Here is a 21,811-nt window from a genome sequence, read left to right as displayed (position 1 = left end):
GCCCTAGGGCTGCCACTGTTGTTATAGTTTGCTTATTTCTGTCTAACTAGACTTCATTCTAAACAGACAGTACGAATCACAAAAAAATAGAGAAAACAACATGTGTAAATCCTGCCTTAATTAATACGAGTACCGAAAACAGCGAACCAGATTATTTACCGACATTTTAATCAGCGCATCGATCGACCGACTGACCGACAGACGGATATAAACGGCCGGCTTGGAAAACCTGTATTAAAAAAAGAAGTCAAGTGCAGTGCGTGTTGCGTATGGGGTGTGGTTCCGTGGCCGAGTATGTAGGTCAAAGATAAAACCGGGGTTTTACTCTTCTATACTGGTGTCAAGGTTATTATTGAGCCGCCAAAGGCCCCTGACGTGGCTCAAGTAACAACTAAGTTACATCAATAAGTAGTAACCGGGACCAACGGCTTAATGTGCCTTCCGAACGGATCATCTTACTTCTGGACAATCAGGTGATCAGCCTGCAATGTCCTAACCAAACTAGGGATCACAAAGTGATTTGTCTCCACCAGGATTCGAACCCGGTACATCCGGATCGTGAGCAGAACGCTCAACCACTGGACCATGGAGGCCGGGGTTTTACTCAAACACAGACTCAAAAATATCTCTATTCATTATGTAACATAGTTACACTTCGAATGGTAATTTTTTACATAAATATATACTTATTTTGTCGAACGTCGCATCCGCTTAAAACTACTGCTTCTCTCAACCTGTAGACAGGTAAAGCCGAGAAAAAGTAGCTGTACAAATACAAATACACTTCTTTTTTTACTTTTGTTTTACTTTTTTTTACTTTCTTTGCTGTAAAAAAACCTCGGCACGGGGCCGTAGATGTTGTTTCGATTATTTTGTTTACTTATCCCGTGAAATTGTGACTCTAACAGTTCTCAACGCTTGTAGGCCGGCCATGTAGTGAATGCCATCCGTGGCTAAAATCTAAAAAAAGTCACATCAATATTGTATGTATTGTAGAAAAAAATCTTGTAGGTTTGTTTGTACGTGCTTATCCTAAAATAGATGAAGGGCATTCATTGGTTTATTTTAGGGAAGCCTAGTACAGTCATGAGCAATATAATGTACCCACTTTAGGACTCTGTCGCACTAACATATTTGACATTTAGTGAGAATTACAGTTCGATTTGTCAAAAAAGTTAATGTGACATGGTACCAAAGTGTATACATATTAATGCTCGTGACCGTAAATAGTTAGTATGTGAAAGTTCAAATATAGGCCACTAGATGGCGTTGTTAAAACAATTACCTATATTAGTTACTCCATGACAATGAAGGGGTCCTCTTCCTCTTTGCAAAAAAATTTAAAAAGAAATAAAAAAAATGAAGAGCTAAATATTTTTATTGACTTACGGAACCCCGAAATGTAAAAGAATTCGCTCGCGAAAGTTGGTAAGTAGGTTAATAATGCAAATAAATAAATTCAGTTTTATTGGCGTACATTTTTCAAGTCCGCAAATGTATAAATATTGATTAATTTATGGAAAGTGTTTGCAGTTAATTAGTTTTAAAATACGATTTACCTACTTAGGTATTATCACGTTCTAATCTGTCTTGTTACCTACCTATAGTAAGTAGGTACTTACTTATATTAATAATAAACAAATTCACATTTTGTAAAAAAAAAAATAAAAAAAAAAATTGCTTTTTTTTGTAATTTTGAAAAACTCATATTTTATAAAATAATAAGACAACAATGGCGCGTTTCCAAGAAAATAAAAATAAAATTTATAATTTACATTAACATTATTTGACACAAAATACAAATAAAACACCAAAAAGTGTCAGCATCCCTGGTGGGGATCGAACCCACGACCTTTGGATTAGAAGTCCAACGCGCTATCCTCTGCGCCACAGGGACTATGTAAGACGCGGCGAAATTACAGTACACGTTCTATAAATCGCGTGAGGCACACACACGAACAATGGTATATTTATAAAGGTATGTTTATACAAGTGTGCCTGGGAACTAGGTGAAAGAAAATTGTTTTATGGCATTGTTATGTTATTGTATAATGGTCGTAACATTTGTGTTGACAGTTGTTAAGAGAGAAAGCGATCTTATTTCTAGAGGAATATATACAGTCATGAGCAATACCTATCATGTACACGCTTTAGAACCCTGTCGCACTATCATATTTGACAGTTAATGAGACTTACGGTTTAATTTGTCAAAAAAGTTAATGTGACATGGTTTCAATGTGTATACAAATACATTATTAGTACTCGTGACCGTACCTAGTAGTATTTTAAGAGACTTTTTGAAGATTTGCCGCAAATGACTTTACTTGGCCGGACAAATGAGGAGCGCTGAGGGCTCTCACCCGGTGAAGCGGTCAGCAAGGTAGTATTGACTTGTTGTACAGTGCACGAACAACGCCTCAACGCGCGGGCGCAGGGTCGATCGCGTCATGTGATACCTAGCCGCCTCAATCAGGTATTAAGTAGACCAAATCCTAATAACATTATTGTGATGATGTACAAGTACACACCATCAATTGACAGCCTCCGTGGTCTAGTACCTGTCGTTTTCTTATCCGCCGAAAAGGAAAAGGACGAGTAATCGAGGGGCATAAAATTTAAGGAACACACGACAATTTTAGGTAATAAAGGAGGTGTCTGCAGCAATCGGGGCCAATGGTGCTGATTTCATTCATTGAATAAATTAGGAAATTTATTTTAATACGAAAGCTACCTGTCCTTTTCTCATCCACCAAAAAGGAAAGGGACTGACGATTGCCAGCTGTTAATTTTAAAATGAATGAGTGCAAGAAACAATGACTCGGGCGAATCAAATAGGCGTCTCGTATGCATTCCACTACGCTGCTCCACTGCTGGTGGGTGTTATTGATTGAGGGGAGGCCTTTATGTTATGGGTGTGCGGTAGAGTTTGCCGCTCTAGGATTGGCTTGCACAGCCATGAAAGAAAGTGCATTTCTTCGAGGCAATGACGTCATAAATCGTCTGAAACAGACGTATAAGGCCAATGATATGATGTTATGGGTAAGAATAAGAAAAATATTTAGAAAAAGATGTAGGTACTTAAAGGAGAAACATAAAAAGAAAAAGAAAATAACTATTCTATTTTAAAAGCTCTTCTGTTGATTCGTAATCTATGGAAACTTATTGTAGGTTTTCCTCAAATGTCATTCACTACTTTCCCGGACAATGATAGCCAAGGTAACCGTCTGATTGTGTGACCAGTGGGAAAAATCGTAACAAGTTCAAGGGGAGTCTATATTTATTTTTTTGTTTCTTTTGAATGGAAGATAGAATGTAAGAAATGTGTCATAATAGAGTTCTCAAGACTATTAAATTTTCTCTTAATTAATTATGTAAGTAAGTACGTACCTAGTTATTTTAATGTGAAACTTTTTTTTTCTTGGCATATTTATAACCTTACGACTAGGGAACGCATACCGACTTGAGATCGTAAATTCGAGAGATCTCGAAATCTTCGGAAAACATCGTCGTCAAGTTCATAAAAAAATGTAAAGTTAGGATGGCTGAAAACGATGAAAACTGCTTGTTTATGACAGTGAGGTAAATTAAAATAAAATATTTTTTGAAAGAAAACAAAATCCTTTATTCTTCAATATTACTAAAAAAAATAAGTAATTAAATTAATTAAAAATAATTATAATTCTTTGGAAATCAGTATAATCAAACCAAAAAGGATAACTCAAGGATATTCGCCCAATCCCGTCAATCTCGAATGGGATCTAGTCATATTATGCTTCGGGAATGATCCTGAAAAATTACACAAGATCTCGCGAGATCGGGAATGCATTTCTTACTCACGACTATATGTCAAATTGGACTAATCATGACCGAGATTTCTGTTAAACACGTGATAGGTGACCGTCCCAGATAGGTGGTTGGTCCCGGCTATTAGCCGTTCTCTTCCTCTATCGTGTGGGTTGTGAGTGGACAACCTCAGCAACCCTGGTGTCAGGGTTATTGAGCCGCCAAAGGCCCCTGACATGACTCATATAACGATTACTCACATCAGTAACCGGGACCAATTCCTCACCTTACTTTCGGACAATCAGGTGATCAGCCTGTAATGTCCTAACCGAACTAGGGATCACAAAGTGATTTCTGTGATATGTCCCCACCGGGATTCGAACCCGGGGCCTCCGAATCGTGAGACCAACGCTCAACCACTGGACCACGGAGGCCTCCGCTCCACATTTGGTCGCTCAACCTTATGCAGTAGTAATGTGTGTTAGTTCATTTATGATCTTAATGTGCCTTCCGAACGGATCATCTTACTTCTGGACAATCAGGTGATCAGCCTGCAATGTCCTAACCAAACTAGGGATCACAAAGTGATTTGTCTCCACCAGGATTCGAACCCGGGACCTTCGGATCGTGAGCTGAACGCTCAACCACTGGACCATGGAGGCCGGGGTTTTACTCAAACTCAAGACTCCATATTTAGAGACACTATTTCTATTCATTAAGTAACATAGTTACACTTCGAGTCGTCAATTTTTAGATAATATATTTTGTCGATCGTCTCATCCGCTTAAAACTACTGCTTCTCTCAACCTGTAGACAGGTAAAGCCGAGGAAAAGTAGCTGTACAAATACAAATACACTTCTTTTTTTACTTTTTTTCACTTTCTTTGCTGTAAGAAAACCTCGGCACGGGGCCGTAGATGTTGTTTCGATTATTTTGTTTACTTATCCCGTGAAATTGTGACTCTAACAGTTCTCAACGCTTATAGGCCGGCCATGTAGTGAATGCCATCCGTAGCTAAAATCTAAAAAAAGTCACATCAATATTGTATGTATTGTAGAAAAAGATCTTGTAGGTTTGTTTGTACGTGCTTATCCTAAAATAGATGAAGGGCATACATTGGTTTATTTTAGGGAAGCCTAGTACAGTCATAAGCAATATAATGTCAATAATCAGGTGATCAGCCTGTAATGTCCTAACCGAACTAGGGATCACAAAGTGATTTCTGTGATATGTCCCCACCGGGATTCGAACCCGGGGCCTCCGAATCGTGAGACCAACGCTCAACCACTGGACCACGGAGGCCTCCGCTCCACATTTGGTCGCTCAACCTTATGCAGTAGTAATGTGTGTTAGTTCATTTATGATCCAAACATGAATTCCAAGAATTCTAAAACAAACTCGATAATCATTGGTTTAGGCCTGTGCTGGATTCGAACCTGCGACCTCAAAGTAAGAGGCTGCGTTCTACCAACTGGGCTGCCATGGCTTCAAATCGCTCTCATGTATATTTAAAAAAAGAATTAATACTAAGTACCGCAGATTGCAATGTTCGAAGTATGAAGCGTTCTTTATCAGATAATTGGTTAGCATCTATACGTTGCGGCAGACAATTAGTTGCTTCACACTAAATGTGTTCACTTTCACTTTATTTATGAACAGTACTCACGTATGACTTCGTAACCTACTTCTGTTTGTGCATTGAAAACGATCAGAAAATTTAAGCTATTTGTTAGAACGAGTCTCATTATTGAATGTTTCAATAGCATAAGCAGCCTTACCAAAGACGGGTTTGCCAAAAAATATTCAAATAACGAATAAATAAACGTTTTCATTATTCACAAATAATAAATAAATTATTTGAATCGTGATATTCAACTTTGATTAAGTACTTTTTGGTTTCAATAGTATAAGTAGCCTTTCAAAAGTCCGGTTATTGGCAAAAAATATTCAAATAACGAATAAATAAACGTTTTAGTTATTCACAAATAATAAATATAGGTAAGTATATTATCATTTATTCAAAGATAACTAATTCGAAAATCGAATATAAAATGCTTTGACCACATCTCGACCGACTTAAGTAGGGTTGTAAGTTTGTAACGGTGTCAACCTCATTAGTTGACACCTTCCTCTGGTGACATTCGAAATTCAAATCAAATTTTGATTTTGTTTTAATTCTTATTTCAAATCATAATAAAATTCTAAATTATTTTTTGTCCAAAAAGTAAGATGATCCGTGCTTCGGAAGGCACGTTCAGCCGTTGGTCCCGGTTATAACTTACTGATGTAAGTAAGTAGTCGTTACATGAGTTATGTCAGGGGCCTTTGGCGGCTCAATAGTAACCCTGACACCAGGGTTGATGAGGCTGGTATTCCACCTCACAACCCACACGATAGAAGAAGAAGAAGCTCACGGCTATATCCTATTTGGGGTCGGAGGTATATCCATCGCAAGATGAACTAAGTACCCACACCCCACCACGCTTTTAGTTAGGTCAACGTGATAGGTGGTGAGCCGCATCGCCGTCTATAATGGTCGAGCCAACTGTGTTACCGACGCTCCCTGATAGATAGAGAAGCAAGCTGGAGTACCTACCACATGACCACAATGAGTATAATATGAGATAACCTTGCGCTATTACAATGTCAACCTTCCTCCGCTCCACATTTGGCAACCTGTGGTTAGACATTAGACAATCACACACAACGAAGTAAGTAGACAAAGTCAAGCGTTAATGTGTTTTACATACCTACATATTAAGTACTTAGGTACCTTTTCAAGTAAGTTCATTGCTTGATTGGTCTATGAAGAAAAACACATTAAAAATTCCATCCTTCCATCTTAAACAGAAGTCGATTAGAGATTCGTTCTATCGTGCTGTCTAACTTGATGGGTGTATTCAAAAGACTACCGCGGTTGGAAGTCCTCAGCGCTCCCAGCCTAAAGAAAAAATAAACTTAATCCAATGCCTGGACGCCAGGAGAGTTTTTCCTAAATTCTGAAGGAACTCAGCTTCGAGACTGCCCTCATGATCATGTCAATGTGACAGTTCTTAAAAACAGAGACTTGAGCATGATCTTGAGGGCAGTCTCAGCTGAGATCAGTTTAACACAATACCACCCGTAGACTCAAAAATGTTAAATTGAACTTATTTGTTGAAGTTATCTATGATAGGTAATTACATTGAATAAATGATTTAGATTTCTTATTAGAATCTTATATCACAAATGTTGTAACTTAAAATAAATTAAAAGAACTAAGTATCCTTGTAAGCATAAAAAAGTTAGTCGAAAATATAACTTTCAGCCAACTGTAAATTATAATTATATTACTGTAAACTTTAATCTAGTTATAGACTTTACGAATAATAATCATTCCTTAAGAATTTTTCATGCTAGAACTGAATTCGTAACGCAATTGGCCTATCAGTAGTTATTACGTTCAGACGTAAAAAACTTAATCTCTTCGTAGCAAAAAATACAACAAAAACCTTACCATCATTAAAAAAAAATCCAAAGATAAAACAAAAAATTCCCACACACTAACAATTCGTTTTCATAAACAATTTTATTTTTATTGGTAGTTTATTTGATTACAACTCACGTCACCATAGCAACCGCAAGATGGCGGGCAACGCATGCGCACTGCGGCCCTGGCGCGCTTCAACTGCCGGTTTTGGCGGCAGTTTTGTTGGTGAAATAAAACTATGGCGCGCATCGCTCGCGTTCCTTCCGAGGTTTGATCCGGAAAAAGTGTTCTAACTTGTTCTTTCTAGAAAGCGAGCTAGAGATTAACACGCTGATGTCTTTTTGTAAACAGAACGTAATCTTTAGACGCCGCTTGGTAATGAAAATAAACGTATCTTTAAAGCGAACTAATCTTGCATAAGTTTGAAGATTCAACAGTGATTTAGGTTGCAGTGAAACAACACAAACCTAGGTCAATGATAAATTATAAAATTCTGATTACTAAATAAAGACAGATCTGAAGGTGACAAAAAACGTTTTCTTTTTTCTATTTAACTCTATGAATTTTAATAAAGAAAAATGTAATAATAATGTACATTTTGTCAAGTTTTTCTATGACGTCACAGGTTGCTTTCTCATACAAATTCCATAGTAATTCGTGTTTTAACGTTTAGTAAAGAGTAACGGATTTGACTAGCTGGAAACTACCCTATTTTGTGATATGTCCCCGCCGGGATTCTAACCTGGAACATCAATATAAAAAAAAAACTGACGATGACAATACTTCTATCTATTTTATAAGTACTTAAATAAGTAAGAGTATCGATGTGGTATTTTTCTAGCTGTCAATAGGAACCGGCTAACGTTTCGGCCATACTTCGAGCAGTAGGTGTCCAATGTACTGTCACCACCTTTCACTGTAAATATGGGACTTATTGAAATGTGATATTTAAGTACCCGTTTGCCGTTTATCGTAAGTATTTCTCTCTCTCTTTCTCTCTAAGTAGGTAGGTTGGTACATAGAGTTGACTGATGAACTGTCAAAAATTGGCCTTCTTACATGACATCGCGTAAATGCGATACGTATGACAGTATAAAAAAAAAAGAAATGTAATTTTTTCAGCTGAATTTTTTGACCTGTGTTAGGTACTTGGTGGCACAACCGGGCACAAATTCCTCAAGCAACCTAAGTGTCGATATAATAATCAAAATATTCACTAACCTAACCTAATCTAATCATACCATTCCAGTCCAGAAAAGTCTCTTGTTGGAAGTTGGAAGAACGCTTTACTCTCGCAAATTAGAATTCCAGCACGGGCTGACACCAATGATTTTCGGATTTGTTTTCGAATTGATGTTTGGATTATCAATTATTATCACCTGCTCAGCGGTGAACGAAAAATCGTGAGCCACGTTCCCGAGAAATGTGTTTCGGAGGTATATATGTGACCTACCCTGTATTGGGCTGGTGTTATCTTCTATCTTCACGGGTTGGAAGGTCAGAGATTCCGTCAAATCTTCAGGTTTGGTAAGCGGACATCATGAAAACCGGGAGATCGGGGGTTACGATATCCTACACAATCTCGCTTTTAGATTATGTCTAATCATCGGTTAGAAAACAGTAATAATCGGACAAAAGAAAAGTCCCGAGTTGTATCGAATGCATGGTCACCCTACAGCCGCATCCCTGGTCCGATCGTAAACAATGAGAGATGGATAATGTAGTGATAGCACTTCGGTGTGAGGTAGAACCGGGTCCCATTATATGTATGTATAGGTAGACTTTTATAATATACTAGCGACCCGTCCCGGCTTCGCTCGAGTGCAATGCTGAGGAAAAAATGAAATTATTTACGACATCACATTAAAAACTTCAAAAATAACAGTATTTCTCGACTATTTCATGGATATTATTATAATATAAACCTTCCTCTTGAATCACTCTATCTATTAAAAAAACCGCATCAAAATCCGTTGCGTACTTTTAAAGTTTTAAGCGTACATAGGGATATAGGGACAGAAAAAGCGACTTTGTTTTATACTATGTAGTGACTAGAGACACACCCCGGCTTCGCATGAGTTTATACTTTCCATACAGACGTACACCCCCTATTTCATCAGTCTGTTTAGGAAAATATTGTAATACGTTTTAATTTCTTAAAAAAATCAATGTGTTTTATTCCGAAAATTATTTTATTGATAGAAATTATAAGCAAATAACGACCTCCGTGGTCCAGTGGTTGAGCGCTGGGCTCACGATCCGGAGGTCCTGGTTCGATTCCCGGTGGGGACATATCACAAAAATTACTTTGTGGTTCCTAGTTTGGTTAGGACATTACTGGCTGATCACCAGATTGTACTTACTGATGTAAGTAAGTAGTCGTTACATGAGTCAGTCCAACCCTGACACCAGGGTTGATGAGGTTGGTACTCTACCTCACAACTCTCCCGATACCGACCCCGCCGGCGTGGTCGACGATTCCCCTCATTCAGCGCTTATCGCTATCGACCCACTAGGGTCGATTAATTCTTTCAAATATTTTTCCTCTCAGACGACGCCCTGAGCCGAGGTTCGCGCCCAACTGGGCACCCTCAGGCCTGTTGTCTTAAACGTTGTACCGGGTGAGAGCCTTCAGCGCTCCCCATTTATCCGGCCAAGTAGTTAATGCCATCTGCGGCAAATCTACAATAAGTCTCGTCAAAAAAAAAAGAAAAAAAATAATGAGATATTTCGTGTTTGTATTTAAAATGATCTGAACACAGGCTGAGTTGCTATCTTTGTCTGTGGCATAGCAAATGCGCAAGCCGCGCGAAGCCAAAACCTTATCCTCTGTTAAAAGACCTTCGAATTTTAGTAGTTATAAATTCAAATTCATAACAAAGAACCTATTAACGAAATCCCGCATCGACATGTTTTAGAACTCTTTCAAATATCACTACACACATGTTACGAGCTCATAATGCCATTATATTACGCTTTTTATTACGGTAGACCAACCAACACCATAAGTAAACTAAACACAAAGTTAATTTTGCGCATGGCGAAAATTGGAACTACAAAAATTGTGAAGAAATATTACGAAATACAAGGACAGTAGCGATACTTTTAAGCGCAGTGGTAAGTTTGTCGGCGCCTACGCATGGGAGGCAGTTGTGTTTATAGGAATGTAGTGGTCAAAGTGAGGAATTTGGGAGTTTGTATCAATTACATTAATAGAGGTTCCTTTTAGATTGTGGCCGCAAAACCATTTTTGTTTTCAATTATTATTTTTTAAGAATATGAAAAAAATAATAGTAAGAATAAGATTAACAAGATTAATAAGATTTCGTTATAATAATTACCGGTACCTAGGCACGTAAGTTGATCCAAAATGGCTGTTCTCTGCGCCTTGTAAGAGTATTAAACCTAATTTTAATGACAAGATTTTAAAACAGTACACGAAGATTGAATGTAAGATTTTCTTTTTTAGAATTAAAAAAATATAAATAATAAGAGATTGATTTATTTTTTCCTTGTTGTTTTTTTTTTTCAGAACATAATTATTGTGACATGTACGTTTTATTTTATGTTTTCAAATATCGAAGACAAATAGAAATAATTAACGTTTCGTTCCTTGTTGTAAATTACTAAGTTCAGCGCCACGAGCAGCTAGAAAAAAAAATACATAATTATGTTACCAACTTTCACATTTTTTTGCATGATATGATTATGAAAAAGAAAATCCGTCATTCCGATAAAATAATAACATACCGTATTTCTTTCACCGCTGAGCACAAAAGTCATCAAGTCTTCATCATAGAGCATAAATTCCATTTCATTTTTTTATATCATGGCCCTATCTCAAACAAATTCCGATACTTATTTAAATATCTATGATTCTTATTTTAAAATATCCAGACCTTACACAGACGTCCTAAATTCTCCCACTGCCCACAACACCCAAAACAACCATAACATCTCGGAACTAGTTTTATATGCGCGTACGCACGACATTTTGTTCATTCATATTGTGACAAGCATTCATTCAAGGCTCAAAACGACCTAGTTTGAGGATTTACATAGCTATCTGTTACTGTTAGGTTAGTATGAAGTTGGCTGTTGATTTTTGTAAACTATAAAATAAAAAAAAATAATAATAATACAATAATATATTTCAAAAAATAATAATATATTTTTTTTATTTATTATTTATTTAAATATATATTTTTTTATGTTGTTTTTGTAAACTACTTATTTTATTTTGAATGTGTGCTATTTCCTACCAACCGTTTTTCATGAAATTTGGCTGACTTCACAGCTGCTTCATAGAGTCCACCAAAATCACTTTGTGATCCCTAGTCTGGTTAGGATTTTACAGACTGATCATCTGATTGTCCGAAAGTAAGATGTTTCGTGCTTCGGAAGGTACGTTAAGCCGTTGGTCCGGGTTACAACTTACTGATGTAAGTATGTAATCGTTACATGAGCCATCTCAGGGACTTTTGGCGGCTCAATGATAACCCTAACACCAGGGTTGATGAGGTTGGTATTCCACCTCACATCCCACACGATAGAAGACCTATTTTTTTGTGATTTTATTTATGTATTCATGTGTACAATAAAGAGTTTAATAATCTAGTCGTTCAAAGGTTCATCATCATCATCACCAGCCCATTAACGTCCCCACTGCTGGGGCACGGGCCTTCCCTATGGATGGATAGGGAGATCGGGCCTTAAACCACCCAGCCCAGTGCGGATTGGTGGTTATTAACGAATGTTAATGCAGCCGGGACCAACGGCTTAACGTGCCTTCCGAAGCACGGAGGAGCTCGAGAGGATTTCTTTTTTTTTGTGGTCACCCATCCTATGACCGGCCTTTGCCAAAGTTGCTTAACTTCAACAATCGCAGACCGAGCGCGTTTACCGCTGCGCCACCGAGCTCCTCGTTCAAAGGTTAACAACGCTCAAACGGTCAACGCTCTTTCTCGCTACAAAACTTAAAAAAAAAACTGACTTTCCTAAAATAATTGGCCTCCTAAGATCTTCCGACAGGAAACCGTTGGCCTACGACCCATAGAGTCTTACCCATCAATATCTTCATTAAAATTCAACCAAAAACAACGAGTAAAAATTACTGTTTCCCAGGCGAAATCGTATGGTCACGAATTTTGGGTGAACGAGATGGATGTATTTGGACTTGTAGGAGTTAGACAAGGATAGATGAGAGGTATTACGATCGTGCAGTGTTCTCACGGGGTACTTAGTTATGATGAAGCGGTATTAAAGAGTTCTCCGACTGAAGAATGATTGAGTGACGGCAAGGAGCTTATGTTAGCATTAAAGCTAGTACAAAAGCCACATTGAAGCAATTCATCTAATACTTACCTTAGACCCTTCCAGTAGTAACATCCGCAACGTGATAAAAAATTGTGACGGCCATTTTATCGATTCTGATGACATAATTATGTCGATTGGTGCTAATATGTGAACCCAAATAAGTCATGTCCTTCTGTCAAAATACAAACCAAATCACGTACCACGTTGGTTAGGAAAAAAAAAACAAACTTATCGATTTGGGCAAAATTTCTTGAATAGATCGATAATTTTACTCTAGCCATAGAGGCAGCCAATCAGCTCGCGACACCAAACACTTCAGGACCCCGATACCGACCCCGCCGGCGTGGTCGACGATTCCCCTCATTCAGCGCTTATCGCTATCGACCCACTAGGGTCGATTAATTCTTTCAAATATTTTTCCTCCCAGACGACGCCCTGAGCCGAGGTTCGCGCCCTACTGGGCACCCTCAGGCCTGTTGTCTTAAACGTTGTACCGGGTGAGAGCCTTCAGCGCTCCCCATTTCTCCGGCCAAGTAGTTAATGCCATCTGCGGCAAATCTACAATAAGTCACGTCAAAAAAAAATCGATAATTTTATCACGCATGTTAGCCCTGCAAATCTGAAAAGAAAAATTGCTATTTGACAATTTGCGCATATAAAAATAAACGCGCAATGGCCCCGATTCCTGCAGACTCTAATTTTATTTTAAGTTATACCCGTCATTTTCTTATCCGCCCAAAAGGAAGAGAAAGGATGATTGACAATTGTTAATTTAAAAATGAATGAATAACCCCGGCGAATAAATAGGCATCTCGCAGTCTCGCTGATATGCAACCCGTTTCACGTGTGTGCTTGGAACTTAATTCTGTCGGGTTATTAGCCAATATAAAATTTTGGAAGGGCTTTTTAAATTTCTACCTAAAATTGAAGTGTGTTCCATAAATGTTCCTGTCGAGTACACGTCAAACAAGAAACGTCAGATAAGAAAATGACAAGTATAACTTAAAATAAATGTTAAATAGCAGTATTGGGTAGTTCTTCGACTCCGAACTCCGACCTTCGACCACCCGTGTTCGAATTTTTTTACCTTCGAGATTACGTATTTAAAATATAGGCGGCGTTATTCTATTAAACATGCGCGTGATACATTCATTGTAACTATTAATATTCTTGCGCATGAGTCTAATCTGAAGACTAATGGTGCCGCCTTGATTTTCTTTGTCGGCGCGGTAACAACATACAAACATACATTCATATTAACTTTGTTAGAATGAAAAGAGTCTGCAGTAGTTTTTTTAGGCCTAGACATTGAAAAGGGTGATTAATTATAAGGCACAGTCGAAATAATATATAGGTACAATAGGCTAGTTTCCAATTAGTCAAATCAGTTACTTCTTTACTAAACGTTTTTTTTACGTGACTTATTGTAGATTTGCCGCAGATGGCATTAACTACTTGGCCGGACAAATGGGGACCGCTGAAGGCTCTCACCCGGTACAACGTTTAAGACAACAGGCCTGAGGGTGCGCAGTTGCGCGCGAACCTCGGCTCAGGGCGTCGTCTGAGAGGAAAAATATTTGAAAGAATTAATCGACCCTAGTGGGTCGATAGCGATAAGCACTGAATGAGGAAAATCGTCGACCACGCCGGCGGGGTCGGTATCGGGGTCCTGAAGTGTTTGGTGTCGCGAGCTGATTGGCTGCCTCTATAGCTAGAGAACATTTACTAAACGTCATAACACGAAATTACTATGAAAAAGGACACTGTGACGTCATAGGAAAACGTGACAAAATGTCGCATTTATTATTGCATTTTTCTTTGTTAAAATTCGTATATAAGTTGAATGCAAAAGAAAACAAAATTAGAGACCAAACACACTTCTGGGTTGAAATCCAGTTTAAAATACATAGAGACTCATTGTTACGCGTCTGGATTGAACTCGCGACCCCGCACTCTAGCCCGCTACCGAACCGCCACAATTATAGCTATATAAAGACCTAGATTAGATCTGAACCCTACCCCGAGCCGTTTCTATGGCCGCGTTAATGTTTATGCGTTTCCAAGAGGCGTAAGTATAGAATAGGGCTGCCAATTAAAATACTTGTTTGTTAAAAACATACAGGGTCTTAGTGACATCGTAACGAAAACTTTAAGGGATGATTCCGACCATGATTTTGCGTTGATATCAGGTGGGATTTTCCGTCGCAAAAGTATGGAAAATAATGAAAATAATAAAAAAAATATTTCATGAATTTTCCGACAGGAAATTCCACTTGATTGACAACTGAGAATCATGGTATGAATCATCCCCCTCAGTATTCGTTACGGTGTCACTAATAAATAACCATACGTACTTGGATCAATCTCAAAATTTCAAGTTTGGTGGCGAAATTACATATTATTTTGTCGTGAAAAATTGGGTTCCGACATTAAAAAGATCCAAAAGGATCCTCGGTTCCGACATGAAAAAGGAATTTTTCAATTCCCAATTTTCCCAATTTCCCCAATTTTTCACGAAAATATTATATGACACCAAACTTGACACATTTTGATATTCACCCACTTGTATGGGTGTAAGTGACATCGTAACAAATATGCAGGGGATGATTTAACTCATTATCCTGAGGTAATATCAAGTAGAATTTTCCATCGCAAAAGTATAGAAATTGAAATAATTTTTAAAAACTAAATAAATCATGAATATTACGACAGAAAAGTCCACTAGATATTAACTCAGAATCATGGTCTGAATGATCCCTTTCAGTATTCGTTACGATGTCACTAACACCCTGTATTTAACACCAGGGACGCATAGTAGTTAATGCCATATGCGAGTAATCTACAATAAGTCATGATAAAAAAAGAACAAATACGCCAAAAGTACCTACGCAATATGCACACCAAAAAGTACTCACCCATAGCAGGCGTTAAGTCAGTGGTCCCGGTTACTACTTGATGTAAGTGAGTAATCGTTACATGAGCCATATCAGGGGCCTTTGGCGGCTCAATAATAACCCTGACACCAGGGTTGATGAGGTTGGTAATTCACCTGACAACCCACACGATAGAAGAAGATGGCAGCCCTGAAGCAAAACTTAACGTTAGGCGTTCGATTCACTGAGATGTGAGGTGGATTGGGAAACCGTAGCCGCGGCTTCTAATCGGCTTGAACTCCGTAATTTTACACGTGAGAAATAAACGCAGCGTTCAAACGCCCACGTTAAGATCTTTTCCGGGCTCCAATTCCAAGTCCTATCTTTTTTTCTGACGTGACTTATTTATTATGGTGTGTCAATAGCAGTAGATACGCAAACACACAAGGTTTTTTTTATTTTAAAACTCTAACTCTAGCCCAGTTGGCAGAACGCTTGCCTCTCACTTTGAGTTCGCAGGTCGCTTTGGAATCCCGCACAGGCCTAAACCAATGATTGGAGAATTTGTTTTCGAATTCATGTTTGGATCATAAATGATTATCACGTGCTCAGCGGTGAAGGAAAACATCGTGAGGAAACCCACATTCCCGTGAAATTCCATTTCGGAGGTATGTGACCTAACCTGTATTGGCCGGTTTTCCCTTCGCGGGTTAGAGGGTCAGACAGGCAGTTGCTTCTGTAAAAAACCGGTCCTGTCAAATCTTCAGGTTAGGTAAGCGGACCCTGAGAAAAACGAGATAATGGTTGGAAGACGATGAAATCTCTAACTTCTATCTTCTACTTAGCACTTATTTTTGCAAGTCAGAGTATTCACCGCTGCGGTTCTGAATCGCGTGAGCAATACTCCTAATATCTCTCGCGCTTTGACCTTTGGTCTTTCATGTGATGGCCGTGTATGATCAGTTTTTGTTGAGTACAAAAGAACAAATTGTAGTTTATTATGCGATGTGGCGATAGTGAATGAAGATCAGGAATAATTGGTAATTGGTCGTTGGATGACGTATATCATCTACTGATGGAGTGTGTAAAGAACGGATGGAGTGCGGAAAGAAGGTTGTTGCTGGGAAAGTTTAATTATCACAGGTGAATGTCGGAATATTCCAAAGTATTCTGTAGATACCAAATTCGGACGCCGCGAAACTTACATAATATATGTTTATTGCTGAGAAGCAATAACCACTATAATATTTAAGCAGTGTAAAAAGTAATATTTTAAAGTTGCCATGTTCTGTAGGACAAAACCTCCCAAATTAAATAAAGATAAAAAAGATATAATTGGTGTGAATCGTCTTCGAGCATAGTTAAGTGAAACAATTTTAACGCATTTTAAGCAGCTGATTGTATGGGCTTATTGATTCCATGGTTGGAAGGTTTCGGAGTGACGAATGTTGTGGGACTTTAACGGTTAGTGGTTTGGGAAGATTTTGAAATAAGAATTTCGTAGTGAAATAACATAAGTCCATGGCTATATACTAATTGGTATAATCAGAGACATCCATCGCACCATGAACAGTCATGAGCAATATAATGTACCCACTTTAGGACTCTGTCGCACCAACATATTTGACATTTAGTGAGACTTACAGTTCAATTTGTCAAAAAAGTTAGTGTGACATGGTACCAAAAGTGTACACATATTAATGCTCGTGACCGTACCCACGCATCAAGCTTTCTGTTAGACCAACGTGATAGGTGGTGAACCGTATAGTCGTCTATAAATAATTCGAGACAACTGTGTTAGAAAACTAATAACTTGGAAAAGTCCGGTACCGGGGTTCAAACCAAGGCTCCACATTAAAAAAAAGGCCGGTGATTCACATTACCACGGTGACTTCACTTCACCAAATAGTTTTAACTTACAAGTTTGCGAAGCGCATGACAACTTTACATATAATAATATCGTAACAACTTATTAAAGCTGACGGCCAACGTCCAGTAATGGACAGGCACTAGAAGAAGAAGAAGAACAACTTATTGGTGCCAGTCCGGTATCGGGATACGAACCGGCCCTCCTCGTTTGAGAAGCCAGCCGGTGAACCACAGAACCACAGTGATCTTGTAGTAAAATCTGATCTGATTCCTACAGACACTTTTTATTTCATTTGAAGTTATATCTGTCCTTTTCTTATCCGCCGAAAACGAAAGAGACGGTCTCGTTTCATGCGGAAAGCCACGGGAGCTCCGTGGTTCCTTCGCAATGAAAATCTGCACATTGACCTAGGTCTGCCAACCATTGCCCAATGGCTCAAATTAGTTTCAAAACGTTTTTTCGATTCTGCTCTGCACCACCCACATCCCCTGGTAGTTGCGGCTTCCGAATACATCCCGCTTAGGGACGGTACTGAAAAGTATCGGCGTCCGAAGGACGTAATTTACAATCCCGACGACCCGATTACTTTAGCCATAAAGGCAGCCAATCTGCTCGCGACACCAAACACTTCAGGACCCCGATACTGACCCCGCCGGTGGTCGACGATTTCCCTCAATCAGCGCTTATCACTATCGACCCGATAGGGTCGATTAATTCTTTCAAATATTTTTACTCTCAGACGACGCCCTGAGCCGAGGTTCGCGCCCAACTGGGCACAGGCCTGTTGTCTTAAATTGTACCGGGTGAGAGCCTTCAGCGCTCCCCATTTGTCCGGCCAAGTAGTTAATGCCATCTGTGGCAAATCTACAATACATTTACATTTAATATAGTAAAATAATGACTGATTACAGACACTTTTTATTTCATTTTAAGTTATATCTGTATTTTTCTTATCCGCCAAAAACGAAAAGGACGGTCGATTAACACACTTTACTCCTATACCTACCTACCCAACAAAACTCCCATGAAGCATCTAAGCGATTCAGAAAATCAATTTAATGCTCTATCATTTAATTATGAGAAAAAACATTAGGAAATGCTGTTATGACCTCCGAGGCAAACATGGTAGATCGAGGCAAAGAATATGTATTTGTAGAGGAGACAAGTCTCTGACCAGATAAGAATTAAGAACCCTTAGCATCTCAGCGCTCTACAATTGTCCGGACAATTAGTGACTACTCGAAGCACATCTACAGAGCAACCTCAAAAACAAATATAGTTCTATTTAATTTCCTGTGGTAAAGTTAAAATGGCCACATAGAAGCAATTCATCTAACAAAGCAATATTTCAATTTGACATTTGCGCATATAAAAGTAAGTGAGCAATGCACACAAATGTCAAATTGCAATATTGCTTTTTTAGATGAATTGTTCCGATGTGGCCATTTTAACCCCCCTGATTACTAAATAAAGACAGATCTAAAGGTGACAAAAAGTGTTTTCTTTTTTTCTATTTAACTTATTAATGTATTTTAATAAAGAAATGTAATAATAAGTGCGACATTTTGTCACTTTTTCTATGACGTCATAGGTTACGTTGCCCCCCAGAATTTCATAATTTATCTTTCAGCTAGGAAACTACCCAATTCTTCATTGCACAAAAAGAACGTATTTTAACACCGGAATATAAAAAGTCGCGTCTACGTTGTATTTCTCTTTGCCCCACCGTGTGTGTGCCTCAATTTTCAAGTCCGTAGTCCTAGCTATGATCTTCAGTGGCCATTAGAAAGATTGCTCCAGATTAAGGTAATTTCTTTTGTATTATCCCGGTATGTGTGGAATGGCTTAATGATTTATTTCCAAACACGATTGGAGGCCTTTCTACAGTTTCTTTGTTTTGTTCTAGTTTCTTTTTAGTTTATTTATTCAATAACAAAGAAACAATTCAATTCTTAATAAATAAGACGCCCTTCTAAACAAAAAAAACCCGTACGAAAGTACGACGATCCGTGCTTCGGAAGGCACGTTAAGCCGTTGGTCCCGGTTACTACTTACTGATGTAAGTATGTAGTCATTAGATGAGCCATGTCAGGAGCCTTTGGCGGCTCAATAATAACCCTCACAACCCACACGATAAGTACAAGAAGACCTCACTAGGAATCGAACACAGGACCTCCGACATCTCAATCCAGAGAACAAAACTCTTACCACTAAAACATGTTGACTATTCACCTTACGTGTAAACAAATCGATGATGAACCATTGACAAGTGATCATTTCGTCACCCTTGCAAAAACTTCGAAACTATGCAAGGAATCTCTCCTATGAGGAAGTCATCTATTGGACAATTTTTTCCCTCAACCAGTCGTCAGTCGTGCGTCGGCATATCATCTCGCGGGTTCCCACGACGTGCGCTATGTCGCGATTATTATCTGCGCGGACGCATCCTACGACTGTATGACGTCTGTCGACTGCGGTGACCAGGTAATAAGAGGCTATCCAGGCTACGTTCCTGTAAAAATATACAGATGGCGCTGATTAGATTTCACGTGATAATTACCTATTTACTCATTGCTCAGTGTACGTAATTATTCAAACATAATCTAATGACATTCGGTCACGAGCATTAATATGTATACACTTTGGTACCATGTCACATTAACTTTTTTGACAAATTGAACTGTAAGTCTTACTAAATGTCAAATATGTTAGTGCGACAGAGTCCTAAAGTGGGTACATTATATAGCTCATGACTGTACCTATGCATATATAGATACGCTGTTATATACTTATAGGTATACATATTGCTTTTCTTTATTTTCATCAGAACAATAATGGGTGGAAGATGTTTTAATTGCGCCTGGGTGTAATAAAAATGTATACCCAAAAACAAAGATAAAAGATGCATAATATATCTAATATCCACGAAGATCCAGGGAGAGTTATTACGTAGCGGGGACCGACTGCTTAACGTGCCTTCCGAAGCACAGGTCTAACTTTCAGACAATCGGGTGATCAACCTGCAATGTCCTAAACAAACTATTAGATACACCACTTAGTGGCAGTGTCCTCACCGGGATTCAAACCCGAAACCACAGAGGCCGTTAATGTAAACCTATGAACCTACTACTTTTATTCTTGGTATTTTAATGACACTGATCCCATGATCTGTACAAACGACAGCCGGACAGGTTACAAACTGCGCCATACCCGTGTGTAATTATGAGAGCAATTATAACATTTTTAAAATTACCTACTAACAAGAAAAAGGGTAGTTAGTGGTTTGACATTAGTGTCGGGTCGGACACTGTTATTATAAAAAAAAGAAATGTTTGTACTCAAGAGCAGTGTATAATTTGGATTTCTTAGTAGTTACTGTAAGTACTTAGTAAAGGCCAACTTCTTTGCTTTAATGAATGTAAAAAAGTAGGTAATTTAAAAAATGAACCGACTTCAAAATCTGTCGAAAATTAAAGTCATCTAAATTTCCTTTTTTTTTCATTCAGCGCATTCGCTATCGACCCACTAGGGTCTATCCGGCCAAGTAGTTAATGCCATCTGCGGCAAATCTACAATAAGTCACGTCAAAAAAAAAGACCCACTAGGGTCGATTAAATCTTTCAAATATAATGCTCTCAGACGACGCCGTGAGCCGAGGTTTGTGCCTAACTGGGCTCCCGCATTTGTCCGGCCAAGTAGTTAATGTCATTTGCGGCAGATCTAAAAAAAACAAAAAAAAAAACCAAAAACTAAAAAATCTAAAAAAAAACAAATAAAAGAAAAAAAAAAGAGAAACTGACTGACTGACATATCAACGCACAGCCTAAACAGCTACACGTAGGCACTTGAAATTTGGAAGAGACGTAGCTTAGGTACCGTAGAGGTGCACTAAGAAAGGAATTCCCGGAATTACCACGGGAACGGGAATAAGCGGGAAAATACTTTTGTATGAAAAATCTAAACCGCTTAAGTTAGACGCTTGAAATTTGACATGCAGTTTACCTTAGTTAACTTAAAGCTTAATTGCAACAGGATATTGCAAAATTCCCACGGAGACGGGAGTTAGCGGGAAAAAACATTTGTATGAAAAAATCGAAACCGCGTAAGATAGATGTTTTCAATCTAGCATGCATGCATACCTTAGTAATATAAAGTTTAGTTATGGCTGTATTTTGAAAAATGGGAGTTAGCGGGAAAAAACAATTGTATGAAAAAATCTAAACTGCATAAGTTAGATGCTTGAAATTTGATATGCACTCCCACACACACAAAGATCTCTCTTTTATAACACGCCACGCAGACGAAGTCGCGGGCAAAAGCTAGTCTACAATAATAAGTCACGTCAAAAAAAAAACAAATGGCATTAACTGATTTCAAAAATGAAGGACGTTTTTAATTTGACCTATAGTGTGTAATTGTTGGAATTGCACAATATTCGCATGCTAATCTATGTTTCTAATTTCACAGGTTCTGCCTACATCATGGGTAAATCTATTGGT

General features: G+C 38.4%; 1 protein-coding gene and 1 non-coding gene across 2 annotated transcripts in view; both read right to left on the bottom strand.

Moving 5' to 3' along the window:
- The window catches only part of LOC126380682 (tenascin), a 47,348-nt gene extending 39,912 nt beyond the window's left edge, over positions 1–7,436 (bottom strand). Inside the window, exon 1 of the mRNA XM_050030258.1 lies at positions 7,281–7,436. The gene's annotated coding sequence lies outside the window, so the exon portion shown is untranslated. The remainder of the gene's footprint in view (positions 1–7,280) is intronic.
- On the bottom strand, positions 1,825–1,897 carry Trnar-ucu (transfer RNA arginine (anticodon UCU)). Its single transcript has one exon. It is a non-coding gene; the product is annotated as a tRNA-Arg (tRNA).
- Positions 7,437–21,811: the final 14,375 nt, after the last annotated feature.

Source organism: Pectinophora gossypiella, chromosome 3, assembly GCF_024362695.1.
Source record: "Pectinophora gossypiella chromosome 3, ilPecGoss1.1, whole genome shotgun sequence".
Lineage (NCBI taxonomy): Eukaryota > Metazoa > Arthropoda > Insecta > Lepidoptera > Gelechiidae > Pectinophora > Pectinophora gossypiella.
The sequence above is the reverse complement of the archived record's forward strand: the minus strand, read 5'-3'. Positions and strand labels throughout refer to the sequence as shown.